Raw genomic sequence first — 20,038 nt, 5'->3', positions numbered from 1 at the left:
ATGTAAATCCATGGCTGATTCATGTCAATGTATAGCAAAAACCACTACAGTATTGTAAAGTAATTAGCCTCCAACTAATAAAAATAAATGAAAAAAAAAATGAAGTGTTTAGCAAGTTGTATTCATCCCCCAAAGTAATACCGATTATTATTGGATCCTGTAGTCCAAACAGTTCTTTGGTTCTATAAATAATATTTCCATGCCTTTATCTGAAAAGTTTTCTGCTTTAATAGAGTCCATATTAACAGTTCTGAAATAGACAGTAGGTTAATAAGCTCTTTTTCTTAAATTTGTCCTTATAGGTCTCATTATATGTCCTTTAAAGCTTTAAGTTGCTTTTCTCTGGAATCTAAGTAATTTGTAATATATCTATAAGCATTTATTTTCCCCATATTCCTGTAAGATGCACACTTTTAAAAATGTAAACCGCCAAAATAGAAACATTACTGTAACTTAGAATTAACCCATCCTGGGAACAAAGGAAAGGTAGCTTAGTGGTTAATATATTTTAGAGTATTGCTCATACATAACAATGTTAGACACAGTTTCAAATGTGTTACTTTCTTGACTCATATTTACAGTGAAAATCACCAAAATCCTCTATTCTTTTCTATTCTCTCCTGGTATACTCGTATAAACCCCATCCTGTGTCAGTTTATACTTGAACAGATTGTTTTTCTTTCCTAAAGTAATTACACTACTGTGTTGTTCAGTCACTAAGTTGTGCCCGATTCTTTGTGACTGCATGGACTGCAGCACACCAGGCTTCCCTGTCCTTCACTATCTGCCAGAGTTTGCTCAAACTCATGTCCATTGATTTGGTAATGCCATCCAACCATCTAACCCTCTGCCACTCTCTTCTCCTGCCCTCAATCTTTCCCAGCATCAGGATCTTTTCCAGTGAGTTGGCTGCTTGTATCAGGTGGCCAAAGTATTGGAGCTTCAGCTTCAGCATCAGTCCTTCCAATGAATATTCAGGGTTGATTTCCTTAAGATTGACTGGTTTAATCTCCTTGCAGTCCAAGGGCCTCTCAAGAGGCCTCCAGGACCACAACTCAGAAGCATCAATTCTTCAGCGCTCAGCCTTATTTATGGGCCAACTCTCACATCTGTACATGACTCCTGGAAAAATCATAGCTTTGACTATATGGACCTTTGTCAGCAAAGTAATGTGTCTGCTTTTTAATATGCTGTCTAGATTTGTCATAGCTTTCCTTCCAAGGAGCAAGTGTCTTTTAATTTTGTGGCTGCAGTCACAATCTGCAGTGATTCTGGAGCCCAAGAAAATAAAATCTGTCACTGTTTCTACTTTTTCCCCATCTACTTGCCAGTAAGTGATGGGAACGGATGCCATGCTCTTAGTTTTTTAAATGTTGAGTTTTAAGCCAGCTTTTTCACTCTCCTCTTTCACCCTCATCAGGAGGCTCTTTAATTCCTGTTTGTGTTCTGCCATTAGAGTGGTATCATCTGCATATCTGAGCTTATTGACATTTCTCCCGGCAATCTTGATTCCAGCTTGTGAGTCATCCAGCCTGGCATTTCACAAGATGTACTCTTCAAATAAGTAAAATAAGCAGGGTGACAATATACAGCCCTGACATACTTTTTTCCAATTTTGAAATGAATCAGTCCATTTTTCCATGTCTGGTTCTAACTGCTGCTTATTGATCTGCATATCCGTTTCTCAGGAGACAGGTAAGGTGATCTGGTATTCTCATCTCTTTGAAGAATTTTCTGAAGTCTGTTGTGATACACACAGTCAAAGGCTTTAGTGTTGTCAGTGAACCAGAAGGAGATGTTTTTCTGGAATTCTCTTCCTTTTTCTATGATCCAACAGATGTTAGCAATCTGTCCTCTGGTACCCCTGCCTTTTTTAAACTCAGCTTGTACATCTGATGTTCTTGGTTCACATACTGCTGAATCCTAGCTTGAAAGATTTTGAGCATCGCCATTCTAGCTTGTGAAATGAGCTCACTTGTATGGTAATTTGAACATTTTTTGGGATTGCCTTTCTTTCAAGTCGGAATGACAACTGACCTTTTCTAGTCCTGTGGTGACTGCTGAATTTTCCAGATTTGCTGCAGCACTTTAACAGTACCATCTTTTAGGATTTGAAATAGCTCAGCTGGAATTCTATCACCTCCACTAGCTTTGTCCTTTAGTGCTTCCTGAGGCCCCCTTGACTACACACTCCAGAATGTCTGGCTCTAGGTGAGTGACCACACCATTGTGGTTATCCAGGTCATTATGGCATTTTTGGTATAGTTCTTTTGTGTATTCTTGCCACCTCTTCTTAATTGCTCTGCTTCTTTTAGGTCCTGGCTGTTTCTTTGCTTTCTTGTGCTCATCTTTGCATGAAATGTTCCTTTGGTATCTCCAGTTTTCTTGAGGAGATCTCTAGTCTTTCCCATCCGATTATTTTCCTCTTATTTTTTTTTTCTTTGCATTGTTCACTAAGAAAGCTTTCTTATCTCTCCTTGCTATTCTCTGGATCTCTGCATTCATTTGGGTGTGTCTTTCCCTTTCTCCTTTGCTTTTCTCTTCTTTTCTCAGCTGTTTGTAAGACTTCCTCAGACAGGCACTTTGCCTTCTTGCATTTCTTTTTCTTTGAGATGATTTTGGTCATCCTGTCCTATACAGTGTCATGAATCTCCGTCCACATTTCTTCAGGCTCTCTGCCTCCTAGATCCAATTGCTTGAATCTATTTGTCACCGCTACTGTATAATCATAAGGGATTTGATTTAGGTCATGCCTGAATGTCTAGTGGTCTTCCCTACTTTCTTCAGTTGAAGCCAGAATTTTGCAATAAGGAGAGTTCATGATCTGAGCCACCATCAATTCCAGGTCTTGTTTTTGCTGACTGTGTTGAGCTTCTCCACCTTTGGCTGCAAAGAACATAATCAGTCTGATTTTGGTATTGACCAGCTGGTAATGTCCATGTGTAGAATTGTCATCTCTTGTGTTGTTGGAAGAGGGTATTTACTATGACCAGTGAGTTTTCTTGGCAAAACTCTGTTAGCTTTTGCTGTGCTTCATTTCATACTCCAAGGCCAAACTTGCCTGTTACTCCAGGTATCTCTTGACTTCCTACTTTTGCACTCCAATCCCCTATGATGAAAAGAATATCTTTTTTTGGTGTTAGTTCTAGAAGGTCTTATAGGTCTTCATAGAATCATTCAACTTCAGCTTCTTTGGCATTAATGGTTGGGGCATAGATTTCTATTACGGTGATGTTGAATGGCTTTGTCTTGGAAACAAACTGAGATCATTTTGTCATTTTTTAAGATTATACCCAACTACTGCATTTTGGACTCTTTTGTTGACTGTGAGGGCTACTCCATTTCTTCTAAGGTATTCTTGCCCACAGTAGTAGATATAATGGTCATCTGAATTTAATTCACCCATTCCTGTCCATTTTAGTTCACTGATTCCTAAAATGTTGATATTCACTCTTGCCATCTCCTGCTTGACCACATCCAATTTCTCTTAGATTCTTGGACCTAACACTCTATGTTTCTATGCAGTGTTGTTCTTTATAGCATCAGACTTTACTTTCATCACCACACACATCCACAACTGAGCATCATTTCCGCTTTGGCCTAGCCTTTTCATTCTTTCTGGAGCTATTTCTCCATTCTTCCCCAGCAGCATATTGGACACCTACTGACCTAGGAGGCACTTCTTTCAGTGTCATGTCTTTTATGTTTTTTTATACTGTTCATGGGGTTCTCAAAGCAAGAATACGGGAGCGGTTTGCCATTCCCTTCTCCAGTAGACCACGTTTTGTCAGAATTCTCCACCATGACTTGTCCATCTTGGATGGCCCTGCACAACATAACTCATAGCTTCATTGAGTCACACAAGGCTATTATCCATGTGATCATTTTGGTTAGCTTTCTGCAAGTGTCGTTTTCGTTCTGGATGCAGTGGGATTGCATTTCTTGCTTCTTCTGTCTGCCCTCTGATGGATGAGGATAAGAGGCTTGTGGACACTTCCTAATGGGAAGGACTGGTTGTGGGGAAAACTGGGTCTTGCTCTGGTGGGCCAAGCCGTGCTCAGTAAATCTTTAATCCAGTTTTCTGCTGATGGGTGGAGCTGTGCTCTCTCTTAGTCGTTTGGCCCGAGACGACCCTGTCCTAGAGTCTATAGGCCCTGTGGTAGGGTAATGGTGACCTCCAAGAAGACTTACGCCAATACGCACCTCCTGGGACTGCGGCTGCCTGTACCCCTGTCTACAGGGCAGACTACTGCTGACCCCACGCCTCCTCAGGAGACCCTCAAACAGACAGGCAGGTCTGGCTCAGTCTCTTGTGAGATCACGTTAGTGGTATCCCACTAAGCATCTCCTGTTCTTATTCATCCATTTTTCTGTCTTGTTAGAAATTTTAGTTTTAATGCAAATTTCCTTGGTGGCAGCCACCTCTTTCAGTTTGAAATTACTCTTAGCCATCATCATTAAAGTTACTAATGAAAATGCTTATGGCATAGGGTTTAGGTCAGATCCCTTGAGATGATCTTTAGTGCCCAAGTCCCTGTTAGCTGTGATAATACAATGGAAATAAGGAAACACTGAAAAGATGAAGATAAAATTTTTTTTTGAAAAGGGAAAGAGGCCATAATGTCAGAGAAATCTAGAGAGTCAAATATACAGAATGAAAGATAGAGATGAATAATATGACTAAATGGGAAGACGTGAGAACAGGGGGAAAGTATGTGATCAAGAGAGAGACATATGGCAAATAAAAGTTCAGTAAGTAGGTAAAAGTTCAATATATACAGCAAGACTTACTTAAAACTGGCACACCACATTTCCATTATTCTCAATGTTTGTTTTAAGATACACTTCTAAGATAATTTTTAAAATTTACCACTGGCATTTAAAGTTCTCTTCAAAAGTTAATATACCTTTTTATATGAAGAAAAATCAATAACATTTATATTTGATTTTGGCTAACATATAGAAACTTATATTTTTCATTTAGTAGAACTGCTGTATGAAATGCAAGAGTAGGCAGGGCTTTGAGATCCAGGTAGGTTTGAATTCAAATCTTGTTTTTTCCATTTAGTACTTGTTAATTCCAGAAGAACCACTGAATTCTCTCTCTTGCCTCATAGGCAGAATGGAGCCAAAATTAAAAATGTTCAGGTCTATAATAAAGTTTAGAAATTATACATGCTAAATTGTTTTTCAGGTAGTGTACATAAAATATATCAAAGCTATTTTTATTAAGTCATGTAGTCCCATTAATCGTTGATATAATAAGTAACATTTCTTGTTTGAATGCCTCACATTTCATTTAACAAGTCTTGTATATTTTCTTATTTTTGTGTGCTTGGTATTGTGTCATTAAATGTGAAATTTTATTTCATTTTATTTTTTTAAATGTGAAATTTTAATATTACAAAATAACTCTAAAATTTAATATAATTATTTCCTATTTGCAACCAGAATTCATATTGTTTTGCTAATGGGTATCATCTTAACCAAGTAATCAAGTTAAAATCACTAATGAGAAAAACTTCTCATTGTGTGTCCCTAATACAATGCACCAAAGACACAGCATCACTTATTATGCATTCTTGCCAGTGATACATGCTTTGATCTCATAATGAAGAAACTTCAAAGAAATCCAAATTGGAGGATATTCTGTAAAAACAAATAGACCGTAGTTTTAAAAAACATTTAAGAGGAAGGCTGGGCAACTTTCCAGATTAATGGAGATTGAAAGCTATAACAACTAAGTGCAGTGAGTAATCCTTGATTGGATTCTGAATTAGGAGAAAGGTTGCCATAAAGATCATTACTGATGAAGTTTGACTATGGGCAATATATTAGATAATAATATAATATTGTATTAATCTTGAAATCCCTGATCATGTAAAATAATAACTATAAGTACATACATAGATAGATAGGCAGAGAAAGTGAGAAAGCAAATGCTAAAGCAAGTGTGACAGACTGGTAAAGCTGGTGAAACTGGATGAAGAATATCAGGAATTGTATGTCCTATTTTTGCAGTTCTTTTGTAAGTTTTGTAAATTACTTAATACGAAAAAGTTCAAAAATTGTGTATCTTGTTTTATAGAAAGTAATTGATTTCTTGATGCAGCTAGTTAACTTTTAAAATAGAATTTATTTAGAAAAGGCTTACAGGTCCAAATCACAGGTATAAGTCTGCCCTTAGCAACCTATCAACTTGTCATAATTGATGCATTATTCTCATGAATGTGCTTAAAAGAAGTAATGAGAGTGATGAATTCTCTCTCATCCTTTTTAATGTGTGGTTCCTCCAGGCTAGCATAATGCCATAGATAGATCTGCAAGTAGAAGTTTGCATTATTAATGTGAACCAAATCGATGATTAAGTAGGAAGCAGCAGTTACAATGAGCAGTTTTGAAGTTTAATTTTTTTAATGTTTTTACCTTTTTACATATGAATATGTAAAAGTTGGACCTAGCAAAAAAATAAGCTTCTTTTGGGAAAAATAAATCTCAACCTAGCCACTGATTTTCAGGGAAGACCATTAATATATGTTTTAAAGAATCATTTTAAATATTTTAGATTTGTTTTCTTTGAGAATCTAAGAAGATATCTCTCATATGGCTTTCTCTGCAATCTGGAAACAAATTAAATCTTACTTTTTAGTATTTGGTATTTCAAAAGGTAAAAGAGAGTCTTGAATTTTTCATTGTTTCCTCCTCTATTAGGAATGAGAAATTCTTTGTATGTGGCAGTCAAAATATGCAGTTTTCAAACAACACAAAAATGGTACTGTTATTTGGATTAGCATCATTTCTGTATTCTCAACTTTCTGTGCACGCATTCATTTTAGTTTATAATTTTAGATTCTATTTTTCTTTAAAAAATAGATTTTCTTTATAAAACTAGCAAAAAGCAAGTGCCAGTTTATTTCATATATTCTCTAGTTGAGAGTGGCCACAGGATCCAAGAGGCCATGTGTCATGAGGTCAGTGTTGTGGGGGCTGACGTCTTTTGTAAGCCCCTGGTTGGTCTGGCTGGATTTCCAGGGTGAGTCAGAACAGTCTTTTATATCATGAGATACCTTTCCCAGGTTGTGCAATGTAACCTTTAAAACCAAGCAAACCTGTTGCTCAACTATTTCAGTCCTGTTTCTTCTGTATCCAAATCAGGTTATTTTCATACAAACATGGTTCATTCAATAGGATATTTATGTTGCAGGAAGGGGGAACATTTATACCACCTGACAAGAAGGACTGAAAAAATTTCTGTGGACTTCTTGAATTTTTTTTTTTTAATTAATTTGAAAATATACTGTAAGCCAACTGGGGTTTGGAACACACTCTGAAAAGCAGGCTTTATTGTCTGGATAAGATTCAGGTTCAACCAAGAAGAGGTGATATCAGATGTAACTGTTGTTTATGGGTGGCTCTCCCCCTTCTCCTCTCTAACCACCCAGGCTACCGCTGGGCTATCCTTTATTTCTCAGCCTAGGACCATGCCACAGCTGTGTCAGGTGAGGAACTGCCAAGAGCCACTTCCCACCAAGACCTAAGACCAGGTCACTGGAGTAGGGATGGACATACATGTTCTTGTTCTGGGGCAGAAGGTGGGAGAGAAAGTGAGAGGAGTATATGAATCGTCCTGATAAGAGAGCATACTTAATAGTTTTAATCATTACAAATTTCTTTAGTTTTTACACAGTGACTTTAAGAGTCAGTCATCTATTCCCTTTGAAGTAGATGATTCATTTCTTACACTTTGTGTTCTGCCTTCCAAATTTATTTTGAGAAAAGTGTGCATCAACCAAGTTTGGACTCAGTTTAACTGGTACTTAATTTGTTCATTCCTCAAGTATCAATCCCTCAAAGAAAAAGAAAACAATGTGATCCCAAGAAATGAATTTGAAAATTTTATTTTTAAAAAGAGGAAAAGAAATTGCTAACATTTCTTTGGGTGGTTCTATGCTGTAACTTTCCACTGTCAACATCTGAAACTTTCAGAGTTTCTGTTACAAAAGCTGCTCTTGCATAATGCTCTCTTCTTCACTTTATTCTATAGTATTTCGAGCCCACAACTACTTTGCTGCATTATGAGGATATTTCAAGGTCTACCCCATGTCAAAATACACATATTATTAATTTTATCCAGGTATTCAACAAATGATTACTGAAGGCCTTGTTATTGTTGTTTGGTTGCTCAGTCATGTCCAACTCTTTGCAATCCCATGGACTGCAACACACCAGGTTTCCCTGTCCTTCACCATCTCCCAAAGCTTGCTCAAACTCACATCCATTGAATTGGTGATTTCATCCAACCATCACTGTCTGTGAGCCAAAGATACAAAAATGAAGCCCCCAGCCTGATAGAAATGTATACAGAATAATTATAGTCACAGAAATGTTAGAAAAAATACCTATGAAGTGCAACTGGTACCGGACAATGGAATAGCTAGTTGTGCCAGAGAGATTCAAGGAATGTGGTAATATTTTATCAAGGTCTTAAAAGATGACTAGAGATTCGCCCAGTGGGTCCACCCAGTGGGAGTAGGCATTCCAATCACAGGGAACATTGTTTGCAAAAGCACGGAGGCCTGAAATGCAAAATAAATCCTGAAAGTGTCCTGGAATCACTGGAATTTAGGGTACAAAAATTAAGAATAACTTCCTTTCACTAGTTGGCTGGCTCTCTCTCAGCTGCCTCTCACATTATCCTCTTGATTTCACTCTGGCTTCTGCTCCCAATACAACAGGGCTCTTATTAGCACTCAGCATCTCTGGTCACTGAGGGTAATTTCTGAGCTAGTTTATGAGCATCAGACTCCTTTCATGAAAGGGACACACCTTGTGCCTCTGCGTATATTACTCTCTTTAACAAAATCAGTCCTGCCCAGTCTAATTATTCTCCCTATTTGTTTGGGTTTATTTCCAAAGACTTTTGACTGTTTTCAAGTCAAGTCTACCCTTGAAGAGTAAAGATTTGTCATCATTTGGGATAATTAACTAAGGAATACAATGCAAATCCTGGAAATAATCCTGAGAAGTATTCCAAAATGCTTCTAAAAAATATTTAGAAATGCTAGCAACTTTATAGCCTTTTAAGATGGTTCTTTGGAGAGAGATACATCCAGAAATAATAAGGTAAAACTGTGGAATTCAGTGGTGGGAGGGGAGGGTAGTGTGGAGAGTTTAGATGAAATAATATTAGTGAATAGACATTTGAGGTTCATTGTAGTAATCCATTTTTACATATGTTTGAAACTTTTAATAATAAAAAGTTTTAAAAGTCACCTTACATTATAGTCATCTTTATCTGTTTTATAGGTTGGGAAGGAATAATCATTTTCATAAACATCAAGATACATGGTACACTTTAATATCATCAGTTCATTACTTCCCCCACCCAAACTGAGAGAATCTAAGTTCACTGTAAGGACCTCTGGTACCTTTCACTATAAATTTTTTTAATATGTATTCATATATAGATAAATAATCTTTTATCAATTTCAAAGATAATTAAGTAGGAAGCTAAGTATGTACTGTAAATCCAGTAGATTGTTCAATCGTGAAATCATGCCCAACTCTGTAACCATGTACACTAAAAATTCTACCTTTTACCTCAAAGAGTGCATTACTTCTTATTTTAGCTTGTCATTTTTTTTTTAATTTTACAGTACAACTGCACTATGAACACAAATGAAAAATATTATCAAATGTAAAAGTAGAGTTATTTCCCCCTCTGTTATGTCGTTATGTTGATTTATTTGCCCCCTTTATAATGCCCTCCTCACCTATTAAAAAAAAAAAAAACAACTTTGAGAACTGGAGGCATTCTTAGAGAATACAAATCATGTTCAAATCAGACTCTATTTCAAATTGCCTAGCCTGTAAAGTAGCTTATAGATGTCTTCAGCCCATTTGCAGAATATAAAATGTTTTGTTACAGGAATGGTAAAGTGACTCAGTGGGTCCTGTTCTTCCCTGGGAGAACCCACAGCCTCCAGAGCACAGGGCGAGCTTGCCAGTCCAGCTCACCTTTCGATCCAGAGAGCCTGTGGAGATGAACAATGACCGCAAGCAAGGTTGTGCTCTTCCTGTTCAAGTCAGTCCTGAACTCACAGTGTCTGCGTTTTGTCGTGGTTCTCCTTACTCCAAATCCAGCTAAATTAACACACTCCTCGTTCTTAACTTTTTCAATTTATAAATCCCCTCTACAAATTTAAATTTACACGTTTTCTGGGACACTTTTTCTTTAGGTGATGGTTTCCTGAAGTGTCTCACACCTAAATTGCTCGGAGTGCTGCCCCCACCACAGACGTTCTGGATCAGAAACTCTGGAGGTGGGCCGTGGGAATGGGACTCCAGTGCACGTTAATGACTGACAGCTAAGTCTTTGGAGGAACTTTTCATTTGGCTATGAAATGGCAGGAGAGTGAAAAAGTTGTCTTAAAGCTCACTATTCAGAAAACTAAGATCATGGCATCCGGTCCCATCACTTCATGGCAAATAGATGGGGAAACAGTGGCTGACTTTATTTTTCTGGACTCCAAAATCACTGCAGATGGTGATTGCAGCCATGAAATTAAAAGATGCTTACTCCTTGGAAGGAAAGTTATGACCAACCTAGACAGCATATTAAAAAGCAGAGACATTACTTTGCTAACAAAGGCCCATCTAGTCAAGGCTATGGTTTTTCCAGTAGTCATGTATGGATGTGAGAGTTGGACTGTAAAGAAAGCTGAGCACTGAAGAATTGATGCTTTTGAACTATGGTGTTGGAGAAGACTCATGAGAGTGAGTCCCTTGGACTGCAAGGAGATCCAACCAGTCCATCCTAAAGGAGATCAGTCCTGGGTGTTCATTGGAAGGACTGATGCTGAAGCTGAAACTCCAATACTTTGGCCACCTGATGCAGAGAGCTGACTTATTTGAAAAGACCCTGATGCTGGGAAAGATTGAGGGCAGGTGGAGAAGAGGACGATAGAGGATGAGATGGCTGGATGGCATCACCGACACAATGGACATGGGTTTGGGTGGACTCTGGGAGTTGGTGATGGACAGGGAGGCCTAGCGTGCTGTGGTTCATGGGGTCACAAAGAGTCGGACACGACTGAGTGACTGAACTGAACCGAACTGAACTGTTCCTGCCCACCGCCCATCTTGAGAAGTGTATTTCCTCAAGTTGTAAAATGCACTGTTGATTTAACAACACCTTTTCATGCAAAAAAAAAAAAAACCTTTTGGGGAAAATTTTAGAAATAGTGGCAAAAATATCCATCAGTTCTAGAAATGGTTACATTACACCTATATTTACCAGTTGTCAAGTCACTTAATAGTGACCTCTTTTAAAATACATGTTTAAGTGATCAAGAATCACTTAAACTTGAAATTTTTATTTTCAAATTGTGAATATTTTATGCCAATGAGAAGATACTACTGAGGCAAGTTGTGCTGTTTTGCAGTAGCAGTCTTCAAACTGTACCTATGCCTAAACTATGATATAAATACTTTGCAAGAAATATGAAGGCCAGAAAAAAAAGAGTTTCAGGAGAATTAGGATTCTGTGTATATTTATTTTCTCTTTGCACTCCTTAATAGTGATCTGAAAAAGAAATTTCTGGAGAAAGGACCAAGATGACAACCTAAGAGCTCCTGAGCTACCCTCCCATGGATAAACTAAAAGTTGCACATGGAGCAGATACCACTGAAAGATCCAGAAACTAGCCAAGCAACTCCTACACACCGGATAAGTAAGAAAATACCCACATAAAAACAGGCAGAAGAGAATGAGACATTCTGTCACCATAAATCTTACTCCTAGCGTGGAGTAAGGACTAAACCCCCAACTCCCAGTTTTCCCTTCAGTGGAAGGCTTGCACCCTACATGAAGCACCCTGAGTTTTAGGACTCCCATTTAACTAGTTCCCCAAACACCTAGCTCTGAAACCTGATAGGACTTATATTCACAAGGCCATAGCAAACAAAAATAATATTGTTAATAAATTGTGTTGGAAAATTGGACGCTTATCTAACATCCCCCACAAAAATCAATTCAAAGTGGATTAACAACTTGAATACAATGATTCCATAAAATTCCTCAAAGAAATCATAAGGGGGTGAGCTTTTTGACACCTGGGCTTCCCCAGTGACTCAACAGGTAAAGAACCCACCTACAAGGCAGGAGACACAGGAGACACGGGTCGATCCTTAGGTCGTGAAGATCCCCTGGAAGAGGAAATGGCAACCCACCCAGTATCCTCTCCTGAAAAAAATCCCGTGGACAGAGGAGACTGGTGGGCTACAGTCCACAGGGTCAGAGAGTCAGACACACCCAAGTGACTAATCATGAATGCAAATTCTTTGACATTGGTCTTGACAGTGATTTTTTTGAATTTGATACCAAAAGTAAAGTTAAAAGTAAAAATAAAGAAATGAGGTGACATCAAACTAAAAATAAAAAGCTGCATGGCACAGAAAATCGTCAATAAGATGAAAAGGAAATCTGTGGAGTGGAAGAAAATATTTGCACACCACATATTCATAAAGGGTTACGATGCAGAATATACAAGGAACTCATAGAACCCAGTAGTAAAAAAGGAAATAACCCAATTAAAAAATATGCAAAGTATCTGAATAGACATTTTTCCAAGGAAGACATACAAATAGCCAGCAGGTACAGGAAAAGGTGCTCAGCAGGTAAATGCAAATCAAAATCATGATAAGGTATCACCTTACACCTTCTAGAATGGCCATCCTCTAAAAGACAAGAGATAGCAAATATTGACAAGGCTATGGAGAAAAGGGAACCTTTGTGTCCTGCAGGTGGAAATGTAAATTGGTTCAGCCAGTATGGAAAACAGTATGGAGAGTCCTCAAAAAATGAAAAATAGAACTGCAGGATGATCCAGCAATCCCACTCCTGGGTGTATATCGGAAGGAAGCTAAATCACTATCTCGAAGAGACAGCTGTACTCTCCTCTTCATAGCAGCAGTATTCCGAGTAGCCAAGATGTAAAAACAACCTAAGTGCCTGTCCTCATGTGAATGGATAAAGAAAAGTGGTTTTATATATACACATACACATATAATGGAATTTTATCCCACCTTAAAAAGGAAGGGCATCTTGTCATATGCATTGATAAGGGTAAAGCTGGAGAGCATTATACTAAGTGAAATAACCCAGACAAAGACAAATGCTTCATGGTATTACTTATATGTGGAATCTGAAGGGGGAAAAAGTCAAACACATAAAAACACAGTAGAAAAGTAGCTTCCTGTGGCAAGGGTGGGGAACTGGGTACAGTGAAGGAAATAGGGAGAGGTTGGCAAAGTGTTATATAAAAAAAGATGAATAACATCTGAGGATCTAAGTATAACATGACTATGGTTGATAACAGTGTATTTATTGTATGACTGAATTTGGTAAAAGAGTAGAACTTAAATGTTCTCACCAAAAAAAAAAAAAAAAGTAAATATGTGAGGTGCTTGATATGTTAATTAACTCAATGGGACCAATTATTTTACATATACATATATCAAATCATCACATAGTACACTTTAGATGCTTTATAGTTTTGTCAATTAAATAGCAAAAAAAACTGAAAAAAAAATTTTTTTAGCTCATCTGCCTGAGGATACAACATTTCCACCTCTTCTTTTACACAATCCTTCCCCATTATCTTATTTTAAAGAAGCAAGGCCTTCTCTTACTCTAATCTTTCCATAGTGTATTACCCTACAGTAGAAAAACCTCTGTAACCCACTGGGGTAATATAGAATAGATATTGGTATTGTTGTTGAGAAAGAGAGTCACACTAAAGAATTAATAATACATCCTTTTCCTAGTTTTACTATGTTTTACATATATTTCCTAGTTTGCTTTTAGTAAAATCAGAGGAAGATATCAATTATTTGGTGCTAGGTTTCCCCTGATTTTTAGCATATGTTTCTAACAGAGTGCAAATAATTGAGGGCATTGCTGTAACAAAACTCCCTTTATTCCCACCTTTTTATTTACATGAACAAATTTTTCTCAACATCTACATTAATATTAAAACGCAAAAAGGTGGGGAGATAATACTGAGGTTGAAGCCTATCTCAATTTAGTCATAATTATCTCTAAATTGATACCTGACCTAATTTTAGCAAAAGTTAAAATTGACCTAACTTTAACAAAACCATCCAGTCCTCATCCAGCTCATTAAGAGACATATTTAAAATAAAATTTTGTTTTTTCTGTTTAATAATCAAAACTCATATTAATTATGTTATCTTTATGAATAGTATACTAGTAGTAATAGAAATGATAACTCAATCCAGAATAATTTTTAAACACAGCTGCATGGTCACTGATATAAAAAAATGTAGTTTCAACATTTATGCCTTCTATTGTGATAATTAAGACAATTGACAAAAGATATAAAAATATGTCATATTAGGATCAAAATTTTTAGTAGAAGCAGAATGAAAATACAAGTTCAAGGAGAAAAAGGAAAGATGCAAAATCTCGTTATTAAAGAACAGCTTGTTCATGTATTTTTTTAAAAACAGATGTTGTGATACTTAGATTCTATTGGTTATATTTTTTACAGTGTGGTATTACTTTTTTTTTATTACTTTTTAAGAGACAATATTTACAATATACTGGAAGTTACATCCTTTGCAAGCAACTATTTTAACTTGGGATGAAAAATTTTAGATGTCAGCTTAATAATATGCAAGAGAATACAAAGTTCTACAAGATTCTTTTGGAAATGTTTGCAAGTAAAAAGTTTGAAGACCACTATATTAGGAAACTCTGTCAGTGATCAACGTGTAGAACGGAATAGAATAGGGAGAAATTGGGCAGGATACCAGTTAGGGAACAATTGATTTTTTCCAGACATAAGGAATTTGAACTGTATTAAGTTTATAGTCATGGAAATGAAGATAAACAGACTGAAACCAAAAACTACTAAGAAATAAGAATTTTTAGTGTCAGTCCATGCTTCATTTCATCTTAAGTTTTAAATATTGTCAAAACTGAATTCCCGAGTGTTTTCCACCTATGGCTTCTGCACAACTTAGTCTTGAACTCTATCCTGTCTTCTCTTCCCCCCTCTCCTCCTTCCTCCCTTCCTTTTCTCCTCTCGTCTTTTCTTCCTTCACCCACTGTTTCTCGTCTTTTCTTCCTTCACCCACTGTTCATTAGATACTCTGCAAAGTGCTGGGACTTCTCAAACAGTTAAAGTCCCAAGTCCCTCCCCTACAGTAGGGAAGCTTACAGCTGAGTGTGGTGGTGAGAGGGATGCCATGTGTGGCTCACATAACTCCACCTCCCTCCCGTTTGTAACCCGCTGAAGGATAGGGAGTGTGAGGGTCCATTTCCCAGGCTTCCTGTGTGGCCCAGCCTCTACCCTAGCAGACGTATGAATGTCATCTTTGGAAAACAAAAGTGAGACAGAGGTGACACATCTGCTGTGTCCAACAGCAAGCAGGGATGCGGAGGATCAGGTTTTCTATCTCAATGTAGTGGAGGCCCCAGGATCTGGTACCTACTTCTGTGGGTGCCAGGGACATCTATTTTGATGACGGGGACCTGGACTGATGCCATGTGCCTGGAACCAGCAGTTGGGGCTCCCATTTCCTTATTCCCCAGCTTTCTGATCATTCCTCAGTTTTCTGACTATGGCACAGGCAATAGCTACCTTGGTTGACAATCATTCCTGGAGGCTCAGACTGGAGCCTGTTTCCCCAGACTTTCTAACAGTTTTATTAACATCCAGTTCTTTATATTAAATCTCTTTCGTTTCAATGAGCCAGAGTGGCTTCTTTTATTAGCAGCCACATTCTGAATGACACATATGGAGCCCATCATTTCTCCCAGCCTCCTACCAGCCCCTTGTATTGTTTCCTAGGTCTCTTTTTGTTGTCAGAGCTGTTACCCTACAAGCCCGGGCTAACCCTGGAGTGGATACATTGTTGCCCGAGTTGCTGCTGTTCCTCTCCTGTGTGTTTTAATTCTCAGAGCTAGTCTCTGACATGACTTGTTGATCCTCTTTTTGGTGAACTAGAGTCTCTCCTGCCCTATCCTTGTGACAGCTATGCATAAATAGATCTAAAAGGTGACTTTGGAAGTATTAAACCTTACAAACTGTTTCTCTGTCTCTGTGTTCCACCCACCTGCTTGGGACTCCTTTACTTCCTCTTGTGCCCTTTGGACAGTCTGCCTTGCTCACGTGGCTGCGCCTTCATGGTGTATCTTTCTGTAACTGGGTAATTTCTTTTAGAACACTGATTCTGTTTAGCTCGGATGGTAAAGGATCCACCTGCAATGCAAGAGACCGAGGTTCCATCCCTGGATTGGGAAGATCCCCTGGAGAAGGGAATGTCTTCCCAGTATGTCATTCCCAGAAGGGAATGTCACTCCAGTATCCTTGCCTGGAATATTCCATGGACAGAGAAGCCTGGTGGTTTAGGGGCTTCCCTGCTAGCTCAACTGGTAAAGAATCTGCCAGCAATACAGGAGACCAGGGTTCAATCCCTGGGTCAGGAAGATCCCCTGGAGAAGGGAAGGCTACCCACTCCAGTATTCTTGCCTGGAGAATCCCATGGACAGAGGAGCCTGGTGGGCTACACAAAGTCCATGGGGTCACAGAGAGTAGGACAGGACCGATCAACTTTCTGTTTAGTTGACCTAAGAAGTTCCCTGGAGAGCTCATTTAAAATGCAGATGCCCAACCCAACTCTGATTCAGTAGGTTTGAGGGGTGTCTGGTAGTCTGCATTTTAAACAAATTCAGCAGGGCTCTCTGACCCACCCTGACCTTGCATTGCACCTTGACAACTCTCTGATGTCCGTGCCTACCCCACTTTGACATCAGAGAGTTGTCAGGTGCAATGCAAGGTTAGGGTGGGTCAGAGAACCCTATTGAGAAATCTGCATGCAGGTCAAGAAGCAGCAGTTGGAACTGGACATGGAACAACAGACTGGTTCCAAATAGGAAAAGGAGTACATCAAGGCTGTATATTGTCACCCTGCTTATTTAACTTATATGCAGAGTACATCATGAGAAATGCTGGACTGGAAGAAGCACAACCTGGAATCAAGATTGCTGGGAGAAATATCAATAACCTCAGATATGCAGATGACACCTTGTGACAGAAAGCGAAGAACTAAAGAGTCTCTTGATGAAAGTGAAAGAGGAGGCTGATTCATGTCAATGTATGACAAAAACCACTACAATATTGTAAAGTAATTAGCCTCCAACTAATAAAAATAAATGAAAAAAAAAAGAAAGTGAAAGAGGAGAATGAAAAAGTTGGCTTAAAAGTCAACATTCAGAAAACTAAGATCATGGCATCTGGTCCCATCACTTCATGGCATATAGATGGGGAAACAGTGGAAACAGTGACAGACTATTTTTTTGGGCTCCAAAATCACTGCAGATGGTGACTGCAGCCATAAAATTAAAAGACACTTGCTCCGTGGAAGAAAAGTTATGACCAACCTAGACAGCATATTAAAAAGCAGAGACATATCTTTGCCAACAAAGGCCCATTTAGTCAAAGCTATGGTTTTTTTAGTAGTTATGTATGGATGTGAGAGTTGGACTATAAAGAAAGCTGAGCGCTGAAGAATTGATGCTTTTGAACTGTGGTGTTGGAGAAGACTCTTGAGAGTCCCTTGGACTGCAAGGAGATCCAACCAGTCCATCCTAAAGGAGATCAGTCCTGGGTGCTCATTGGAAGGACTGACGCTGAAGCTGAAATTCCAATACTTTGGCCTCCTGATGCGAAGAACTGACTTGTTCGAAAAGACCCTGGTGCTGGGGAAAGACTGAGGGTGGGAGGAAAAGGGGGACAACAAGGATGAGATGGTTGGATGTTATTACCAACTCAATGGGCATGAGTTTGAATAAATTCCAGGAGTTGGTGATGGCGTGCTGCAGTCCATGGGATCTCAAAGAGTTGGACATGACTGAGCGACTCAACTCACTCTCAACTCACCCCACTTTGGTGGATTAGAGCAGAGACTGGGTCCTGGCTCCTTCTCTCTTCCGTGTACCATGAAGAATGAGGGAAGAGGGAGGTTAAAGGTAACCCCTAGGTTGTAAATTTGGATGGATTATGATGGAGCACTGATTTAAACAGGGAAATGAAGAAGGAAAGCTGGTTTGTGGAGGAAATAATGAATTCCATGTGAAACATGTTGGTTTTGACATCCAATTGAAGATGGTGATTATATTGTTGGCAGCTTGTAATTGATTGATGACTCAGGTCTTGAGGTTGAGTAGTGAGATAAATTCTCTGTTGGGTGAACTTCAGAGAATTGCTGCTGTAGCTAAATCATTTCTTTAGTGTGATGCAACCATGATTGTCCTGAAGATGACATACATCTATTGGTGTCATTCCCAATATGACATGGAGTCAAATACAATGTATTTTTTGTTTTCGTTGGGTTGTAGAATAGGAAACGTGAGAGGATTCATGGTGGGATACTCAGTGTTATATGTTGCTTAGGAGATGCCTAGGGCCTAGCTCTTTCCCTTAGAGCTCTCCTCCTTTCCCTCAATCCTTCCTTTGCTTACCCCCAGCTAACTGACAGACATATTGCTGTTTTATAAATTGGGGGAGGCAAAATTATGTGGGATAATTGTAAGAGAAGAGAATAAAACCCAAACTGCAGTTATTATTGTAAATGTTTCAACTGGGCACAAAACTAGGTAATATGAAATAATAGTTTTCCTATAGATGTCTCACAGGTCTATGTCTAGGCTCCATCCAACCTATTATAGAAGTTCTTTTTTATCACTCAGACTTAAAGCCATTATTTAAAAGTGACTTTCAAGCTCTCTTTTCAAGTGAAATCTTTTGTAGAAATAGTATATCAGAAATGTAACTGCACTTGATTGAGTTCAAATATATACCATTTATTCATTCTAAAGTTGTTGCTTAAGTTTCATGAGAACAGTGAGGTTATTTTGATGAAGATAAAAAATTTAAATTAGGATATATGGATGATGGTTGTATATGAGCAAACAGATTTCTCTCCATATATATATATAAACTATATATATATATATAGTTTAAAATCCTGATTCATTCAGAAAAGTGGATTCAAATTGAACGCTTAAAGAAATGTTTTGGAACTACAGGACACTATAGATAAACAGATATGGTACCATAACCCTAACTCTGAAATCTACCCTAAAATGATTTGACCTTGGCAGTGGGTCAGTCATAAACAGTCATTGAACACTTAGTATGTTCTAGATACTGATACTGCATTAGAGAAAACAGACTCATGGAATTTATAGCCTAACCAGGAGGATAGTCACTAAACAAATAATTCTAAGTGATTGCAAGGTGAAAGGAATTCTAAGTATGCTGGGGATGTATGACACGAGACCTAACCTTGTACAAACATGATCAGAGATATTCTTCTTAAGGGACATGATGTTTAAGTTGAGACATGAAAGGTGAATAGGCAAAGGGAAGAGCAAAAAAAGTATTCCAGGTAGATAAGCCACTATGTGTGATGGCCTAAAGGTGGGGGAATCATGGTTTATATGAGAACTTAAAACTTGTCATGGCTTTTCTCCAACAAAGCTGGAGAGACTAGTGAGCTGTTCATTAGAGGCTGTAGAGTATAAGACTTTCTAGCCAATAGAGTGGAGTAATTTATAAGCTGTTAATTGATGTGTTTTTAGTGCCTGTACTGTATTAACCATCAACCTCCACCACTTGGGCTATAGGCAAAGAAATATTTCCCCAAGATGTAAAAAAGAATACCACAAAGAAAACAAAAAACAGAAACTTCAAATTTTGACTTTTAAATCTAAACAAACAAAAATCAGTAAGAGGCCAGAAACTAGAAGACATGGGGCACTGCAGTTGCTGAGTAAGGTTATAGTATAGGGCCGTCATAGGGTGCCTAAAAGGACTGGCAGAGACTTACAGATAAAGATGATCTCCAGCAGGCTGTGGGGAGCAGCCAGATACTATCCCACATGGCCAGAAAGTGACACATAAGAGTAGGCTGACCTTGAGGATACTGGTGATACAGTGCAAACACT

The sequence above is a fragment of the Odocoileus virginianus genome, chromosome 1, assembly GCF_023699985.2.
Source record: "Odocoileus virginianus isolate 20LAN1187 ecotype Illinois chromosome 1, Ovbor_1.2, whole genome shotgun sequence".
NCBI classification, from domain to species: Eukaryota; Metazoa; Chordata; class Mammalia; order Artiodactyla; family Cervidae; genus Odocoileus; species Odocoileus virginianus.
The sequence above is the reverse complement of the archived record's forward strand: the minus strand, read 5'-3'. Positions refer to the sequence as shown.